Genomic DNA, 9,095 nt, shown 5'->3' on the forward strand with positions numbered 1-9,095 from the left:
TGGACATTGGCGCGCCAAGGACAGACAATAGAGAAGGACATCTAAGAGCTAAATAAAGAGAAATTCAGGACATCTCCCGAAATTCTTTTCTTTTCTAGATGAGCTCTGAAATAACCTTTACATTCTTTTTTGTTGACACAGCTCAGAGAGAGGACAACTGTTTTTCTAAAACCCTTTCTCTCTCTCTCCCATATTAGGGAGAGCAGCTTTTACTGTATTTTGCCAATCATTCGGAGCCATTGCCATAGTGGCAAATCTCTCAAGCTGCATAACTGTAAAATTAGCATCAACTCCATATTTGTTAACCGATTCAGCAAATTCTTTGATAGACGCATACTCTACAGGTGCGTGGACACGGCCTCCCCCCGCGTCCTCAAATACTGGAAAGGCTTGTAACATTTTTCTCTTGTCTTCCCCTGAAAGGAAGGAGTCTGAGCAGCGCTTGTCCGCATAAGGCGGAAGTGGGCCGGGAACATTAGGTTGGGAGGGCGCGACAGGCGGAGAGGCCATGTGGCTCCTATCTCCCGTTTTCCTTTGCTTTTGATTTCACGGCAGCAACCGCTCGTCTGGCTGACATCTTTCCTCCTCATCTGTCTCTTCATCTGAGTCCTCTGCCTCGGAGGAAGTTAGCTCCTCCAACTCAGAGCCACCAAGCCCCAAAACCTCCGGCTCCTTTACCGGATAAAGAGATTTTCTTTTGGGGGCTTCTCTTTCCTTCATTTTTAACTCACCCAGGGTGTACTTTCCCTCATCTTTCACTCCCTCGGACTGTGCGTCTTTGGAAGGTTTTTTTTCCTTAGACATGCCTTTTTTTCTTTTTTCTTTCTGAGCTCTTAAGCGCTTATGCTGCTCTGTTTCTGACCCGCTGGCCTGTAATCTGTCTAGCACTCCCTGGCCCACCACTACAGTCGAGTGGCATTTCTCATCCCGCAAAACCAGAAGGAAGAGAACGAACGCCGCTAGCACAATAGCGAGAGCTTCTAGAGTTCCTGCCAACTGGGGAGGGAGACGAAATAGATCAAGTCTAAACATGCCTCTCAGAGCTTTACCTTTGTCCTGCGGTTCTGAACCCTTCCCGTAAACGGGGTCTTCTGAGTGCCGGCAATGGTGAATTTTCCCGGGTTTCGGCACGACTTGTGATGCGCACCCACCTCACCAGCAAGGAAGACACGGCAACACACCAGGATCCTTCCGCAGCAAACGTTTATTCCAATGAAAAGGAGGAAAGACGACTCCAGGCCCGAAAAAGGCACTGCTTATATACCCTTGGAGCGATGTGTTCACCTCTGATTGGCTGCTTACTCGTTGCCCGCCAAAACGCCCTGGGATGGGCTTTGACTTTGGCGCGCTTTTACCATAGCACATGTGCAGTTTACTTGTTTACTAGGAGGAGCACCGGATGCCAACACCATCTTATAATGGCGAATTCTGGCAGCACAAGCCGCGGCTTCCTACACTAACCAAGCAAGTGAAAGACCTGTATGACAAGAACTTCAAGTCTCTGAAAAAAGAAATCGAAGAAGATCTCAGAAGATGGAAAGATCTACCATGCTCATGGATTGGCAGGATTAATATAATAAAAATGGCCATCTTGCCAAAAGCAATCTACAGATTCAATGCAATTCCCATTAAAATCCTAACTCAATTCTTCACAGAGTTAGAAAAGGAAATTCTCAAATTCATATGGAATAACAAAAAACCCAGGATAGCAAAAACTATTCTCAACAATAAAAAAACTTCTGGAGGAATCACCATCCCTGACCTCAAGCTGTACTACAGAGCAATAGTGATAACAACTACATGGTATTGGTACAGAGACAGGCAGGAAGATCAATGGAATAGAATTGAAGACCCAGAAATGAACCCACACACCTATGGTCACTTGATCTTTGACAAAGGAGCTAAAACTGTCCAGTGGAAAAAGGTCAGCATTTTCAGCAAATGGTGCTGGTTCAACTGGAGGATAACATGTAGAAGAATGAAAATTGATCCATTCTTATCCCCTTGTACAAAGCTCAAGTCTAAGTGGATAAAGGACCTCCACATAAAACCAGATACACTGAAAGTAATAGAAGAGAAGGTGGGGAAGAGCCTCAAATACTTGGGCACAGGGGAAAAGTTCCTGAACAGAACTCCAATGGCATATCCTCTAAGATCAAGAATTGACAAATGGGACTTCATAAAATTGCAAAGTTTCTGTAAGGCAAAGGACACTGTCAAGAGGACAAAATGACAACCAACAAATTGGGAAAAGATCTTTACCAATCCTACATCTGATAGAGGGCTAATATCCAATATATACAAAGAACTCAAGAAATTAGACTCCAGACAACCAAATTACCCTATTAAAAAATGGGGTATAGAGCTTAACAAAGAATTTACAACTGAGGAAACTCGAATGGCCAAGAAGCACCTAAAGAAATGTTCAGCATCCTTAGTCGTCAGGGAAATGCACATCAAAACAACTCTGAGATTCCATCTCACTCCAGTCAGAATGGCTAAGATTAAAAACTCAGGTGATAGTAGATGCTGGCGAGGGTATGGAGAAAGAGGAAAACTCCTCCATTGTTGGTGGGACTGCAAGATGGTGCAACCACTTTGGAAATCAGTGTGGCGGTTCCTCAGAAAATTGAACATAGCATTACCTGAGGATCCAGCTATACCACTCCTAGGCATATACCCAGAAGATGCTCGAACATATAACAAGGACATATGCTCAACTATGTTCATAGCAGCCTTATTTATAATAGCCAGGAGCTGGAAAGAACCCAGATGTCCTTCAACTGAGGAATGGATTCAAAAAATGTGGTATATTTACACAATGGAGTATTACTCAGCTATTAAACACAATGAATTTGAGAGTTTCCTAGGTAAATGGATGGAACTAGAAATTATCATCCTGAGTGAGGTAAGCCAATTACAAAAGAACACACATGGTATTCACTCACTGATTATTGGATATTAGCCCAGAACCTTGAAATGCCCAAGATTCAACTCACAGGCCACATGAAGCTCATGAAGAAGGAAGACCAAGTGGGGGTGATTCGGTCCTTCTTAGAAGGAGCAACAAAATACTCAAGGGAGTAAATATGGAGACAAAGTGAGGGACAGAAACTGAAGGAGGAGCCATCTGAAGACCATTCCACCTGAGTATCCATCCCATGTGCAGTCACCAAAGGTAGATGCTGATGTGGAAGTCAGGAAGTGCATGCTGATAAGAGCCTGATATAGATGTCTCCTCAGTGGTCTGCAAGAGTCTGACATATTCAGAGGCAGATGCTCACAACTAGCCATTGAACTGATCATGGGGTTCCCAATGGAGGAGTTAGAGTAAAGACCATTGGAGCTGAAAGTGTTTGTGGCCCCATGAGGAGAGCAACAATACCAACCAGCCACAGTTCCCAGGGTCTAATCCACCAGCCTGGGAGCACTTAGGGAGGGATCCATGGCTTCAGCTGTATATGTAAGAGCAGAGGGCCCTGCTGGGCATAGGTGGAAGAAGAGATCCTTGACCTCATGAAGGCTGGACACCCCAGGGGGTGGGAATTTGAGGGTGGGGAGGTGGGAGTCGGGGGGGAAGGAAGGGTTTACATCCGCAGAGGAGAAGGGGGAGGAGTCAGGGGATAGGGGTTCCTGTGTGGGTGGGGGATGGGGTAAGAGGACAACATATGAAATGTAAATAAAATATCCAATAAAAAAAGAAAAAAAAGTAAAAAAAAAAAAGAGATGTAAATATCCAAATCGCCCAAATCTATTTGAGTTACAATTTTACTATGAAATTATACAGAATAATCATTTGGTGGCCCTGTGTTCCTCTTTGGTTAACCAGCTACAGTGTTTGCATGAGTCTATAAACAGGAGGGCGAGGTTAAATACAGAGCATTTCTGACTGAATGACAAGAATAAATAATACTTTGAGATATCTCCAAGGCATTCACCATGATATGAAAATATCTGTGATTTCTATAGTAGCAAAGTCAAAGAGACTAAGATGTTTGCCAGTACCAAAAGGAGTGTCTGAATGTCAGTCAAATATTACTGAAGACAATTATGTAATGTTTCCCACCCAATCAAGTTCCAAGAGCCTCTGATTTTGTCTAAGGATCCCAGAGTAAGATCTTCTTAAAGTAAATACAATTTATGACTCTCATATTCTGTCCCTGGTATGACTAAGGAAGCCTCATGACAGAATAAATACACATGGAAAGCAATGAAAGGAAAACTCCTGGTTTGGTATGTCAAATGACGTGAAAATAGATCCACAGTTCTGTGTCCTTCAGGCTTCTTCCCTGTAAATGTCCCGTTTATATTTAATGTTGCTCCAACAAATGGCAATGTTCTCTTGTTTCTGGGCATCTTTCCAGCCTGGGATTTTCCTGCTTCATCGTTTATAATAGGAAGAAATTGATCTCTCAGTTCTCATTCGTTGTTTCTAGTTTAAAGCCTTTTTTTCTCTTCTTTTTGCATTCTCATCTACATTTTGGTATTGATTTCTTCTGAAATTCACTGTAAGATAAATCATGTAGTTACCTTGTTTTTGTTTTTTGTTTGTTTGTTTGTTTGTTTGTTTTGTTTTTTGAGTAGTTGGTTCTTTTCTAATATAATTCTTGGACCCAAAACATGTTATCAGGTTTTTCTCTTTTAGAGTAGGGGACGGTATGGAGACTGGAGAGAAGAATTCTGCTACTTATACAGTAGCTGAAAGCTAAGTGTCTGGAAGTGAAAAGGAATTAATAAAGCATAATAAAGTTGTACTTGCTGGATGTCACAACTATGATTTAGTTCAAATTATGGCATATTAGGTTCTGCTACCACTGTATCCAAACCCTATGTAGAAAGTGAATGGTGATTTCTTATGTTATCTGTAAGCTGTTTTGTACTTCTCAAAGCCCCGTTGGTCACGACTCTCTAACACAGGCATCCAGGGAAACTATGGGCATTGTTGGTGCCCTGTCTCACTGGCATGGCAGGTTTGACCATCCCATAGCTGGTTGGGAACTTTGTTGTAGTAAAGGTATTTGTCACCAAGCCTGATGGCCCAAAATTCATTCCTTCAGACCCACATGGTAGAAGAACCACCTCCATACATGCGTTGGGGCAAGCCTGTACTACCACCATCCCTTCCTGCTGCTACACACACACACACACACACACACACACACACACACACACACTTTTGAAAAAGGTGTTCTTACTCCAGAGACATTGCTTGCTTGCTCAAAATACAACAGAAAACCAGAGTAGCTACACCTTTGTGAGGTACAACTGCTATCCAATAACTGGTTTTACCCTTCTCCTATGGAAAGGAATTTTCTGTTAAGCACTACTGAACACAGTAACCCCATGAGAGTGTATCCTCTCTAAGTTTTCCCCTTTCTTCTGCCTCCTTCTGAGAGCATATCCTCAGCTAATCACTACAAAAGAACACTACCTCAGTCCTTCACCCAAATATTAACACATCAGCTGATAAGTACTGTCCCTCTTCCTTTCTGAAAAACAAACTATTTATTTATTGAATCAATTATATACATATGGGTGTTTTGCCTGCATGTACATAAATGTGTCCTGTCCGTGACTGGTACCTATGAAAGTCAGGAGAGGGCATCAGATCTTCTGGAACTAGATTTGTGAATTTTAGCTATAGGGTGACTGAAGCCCTGTTTGCGCACAGAAGCATTGTAAAAAAACTAATAAAAATAAAACAACAACAACAACAAACCCAGAGTTCATGTCAGATGTAGTAGAGCACTTCTTTAATGCTAGCACTAGGGAGGGAGAGGCAGACATCTTTATGAGTTTAAGGCCAGCCTGATCTACAAAATTAAGAAGGCTGAAGATTGTACCTATAATAAGCAGAAGTGAATATAGAACTATATGTTCATATGTTCCTTATTAAACAGAAAGCAAATTTGAATTTTCACTTTATATGTCTAAAATAAATTCACAATGTCTGCTTGAAGTATATTCAAGAGGTAAATGTTTACTTTCAGAGAAGATATTAATGGAAACTGATTTTTCTAGCCCAACTGTACTGGACCATGAGAAATGCAGAGGTAAAAGTTTGGAAACTGATCCTACATTTAACTGGAATTGCCCAATAATTCCCCAAAAGGTGATATTTAACCACTGCAAATTTATAACCTGAAGTCAGAGAACTGTTGTCTCCAGGTCAGCGGAGAGCAGAATGATAAACCAAAGAGCTAACATCCTACCTGTGAGACGTCAGACTGTCACTGTTTCACAAACCAAGATTCTTTTTAAACTTATAATTGTTCTGGGGAGTAATGTCAGAAAATTTCTCTCTGTTAAAGAGTTTTAGAAGTTGCACAGTTTTTTTTTCTACTTTAAAAATATCCAGGCAATTATTTAACTGAAGAAATGTTAATAAGCCGGAGTTTTACCTGATCTTCGTAGATCTGGTACAAGCTGTATAATGTGTTCCTACCCACTTATCTGCATTACTTATTTCTGTTACTGAATAATTGAAGGTTAGCCCCACCTCTGAGCACTTACTCCATTGTCTTCTCATACATTCTTAATATGATCTCACGAGGAAGTTGATAATGTACCACCCGTAAGTTAGAAATAAATAATTAACCTGAGGTGCTGAACACTGGTAATACGAGACGTCGTCGCTCGCTCTCCTCCCTAAACACTGAGTTCCTGGCTCTGATAACTTCAGCCCGTGGTTGGAGTTAGCTCATCCTCCGATGAACATTCAATAAGCATTTTGATAAAGCTCCTTCTGGAAATGAATTGATTTTTATCACAAAGGGACAGGGGCAGATTGACAGACATATTTGTAGTACTTATTAAAAAAATATTCCCAAGATATAGTTGTTATTGAAAACTGTGTGATGCCTTTTCAGGAAGTGTATGTATCATAGGGTTTATATTATGCTCACTAATTTTGTGTCACTTATCCAGTCAGTCTACAAGATTTACTGAATACACACTGTTAGGTCATACTTATGGAACCAGAGAGGCGGTTCAGTGGTTAAGAGCACTTGTTGCTCTTTCAGAGAGGACTGGCGCTGAGTTCCCAGCATCCACAGACTGGCTCACAACCATTCATAAATCTCAACCTTCCGATTATTCTGCCTCTACCTCTCACACGCACCATCACACCAGGCCTAATTTTGAGTATTCTAACAAATGAAACAAATATTTAAATGTCTGTCTTCTCTATAGTGTCGAGCATACTTTAGGTGTTTTTTAATCCTCATTGAAGATAAAGCTAAAAACTCCTTGTATTCTATTGTGATGGTTGCCATAACAAAACAAAGGTCATTTTCTCTTGACTATCCCTTGTCTTCTGTGTACCCACATGTCTATTTTCAAATTTTCTTACTATGGGAGCCCAAGTCATATTTAATTAACATCTCCCATAGAACCTTATTTTATCTTAATTACTTTTAAAAGGCCTTATCTTAAGGGTATAAAAGATAGCACAATATGACACATACGTGTAATACCATCAGGTGGATTCTTTTTTTTTTTTAAAGATTTATTTATTATATATGAATACACTGTAGCTGTCTTCAGACACACCAGAAGAGGGCATCAGATCTCATTACAGATGGTTGTGAGCCACCATGTGGTTGCTGGGATTTGAACTCAGGACCTTTGGAAGTGCAGTCAGTGCTCTTAACCACTGAGCCATCTCTCCAGCCCCCATCAGGTGGATTCTAAGTAGGCTGGGCTATATATTGGAATTCTATCTAAAAGAAAATGAGACCCACGCTACCTCCACACTCAGACACTAAGAAACTGAGTGCAAGGGCTTCAACATCGGAATTTTCAGAGTGGTCACAATAGAATAAATATTAATCCTTTACATTGTTCTTATAATTTTGACTCTCAATTAAGTTTATATTTTAAAAGAAAATAAAGACAAATCATTTAAAATAAGAGATAAGAAATAAAAGCATTCTTTTTCTTGTTACTAGTTTGGAAATTTTTATGTGGTAGTAGCAACTTAGTCATTGTTGGGTGCTGTATGGAGAGAGGCTGGTTAGATAAATTGAGCCTCCATCTCCCAAACGTCCCACATAAATAAATGTAGAATTCTTTGATTGAGATAAATGTTTTTCACTGACACCTCATTTAATAAAGAAAACAAGTGTCTAAAATACACGTGTTATTTCATTAAAAAGTAACACAACTCTATCATCTTTCAGTATACTCGTAAGTTACAAAGTGGCTTTGGCTGTGCATAGGTAAGGGATGCTCTGGAGCAGTTCCCAGGACATTACTTTTCTTTGTGTTAACTGTATTGGGAGCCATGGCCTTTCAATGAGAAGCTTTTACTTTGTAACTAGAAAGGAGTTTAAAAGTAGAACAAACTGTACTTTACAACTTGACATTCTTTTCAAACCAAAAACCATGATTGTAGAAGATAATATTATAGTATCTTGGGAAGAAAGAAGGGAGTATTGTGTTAATTTGCAAATGCCTGATCCACACAATTCATCCGGTACAAAAAGCTTTATTTTAGTTTTATAAAATATGAACATCTATCACTTTTATCAACTTTATAAAATATGACTATCTTACCTGTGGTGCATACATACATACATACATACACACACACACACACACACACACAATTGGTAGGCTTTTTGCAGAAGCCCTTCACAGGTTGAAGAAGTTCTTGTACGTACATGTATTGAGTGTGTATCATGAATAGATGTTGAATGTTGTCAGATTTTTTTCTACATCAACTGATAATAAACGTATTTGTTGCTTCCTTAGCCTCATGAATGCAGTAAATTCCCATGACTGAATTTTAAAATTTGAGCATGTCTCACTTGGTTACATCTATTTTTCTTTGGTTGGATGTTATTTGCTAATAGCTTGCTGAGGAAATTACAGGGTTGTAGGTGCAAACTTAATAGGGAAGGAGGGAGGGAGGGAGAGAGGGAGGGAGGGAGGGAGGGAGGGAGGGAGAGAGAGGCCATGAAGGAGCTAGAGAGGGAAAAAGCCAGAGCATTGGGCAGAACACTTGGGTAGCAGGAGGGAGCTCAGGAAACAGATGTATGAGGTGAGGCATGGTGGTGGTGGTGGTGGGGGAACGAACTGCTTGGTCCAGTTGG

The sequence above is a fragment of the Grammomys surdaster genome, unplaced genomic scaffold, assembly GCF_004785775.1.
Source record: "Grammomys surdaster isolate TR1022 unplaced genomic scaffold, NIH_TR_1.0 65, whole genome shotgun sequence".
NCBI classification, from domain to species: Eukaryota; Metazoa; Chordata; class Mammalia; order Rodentia; family Muridae; genus Grammomys; species Grammomys surdaster.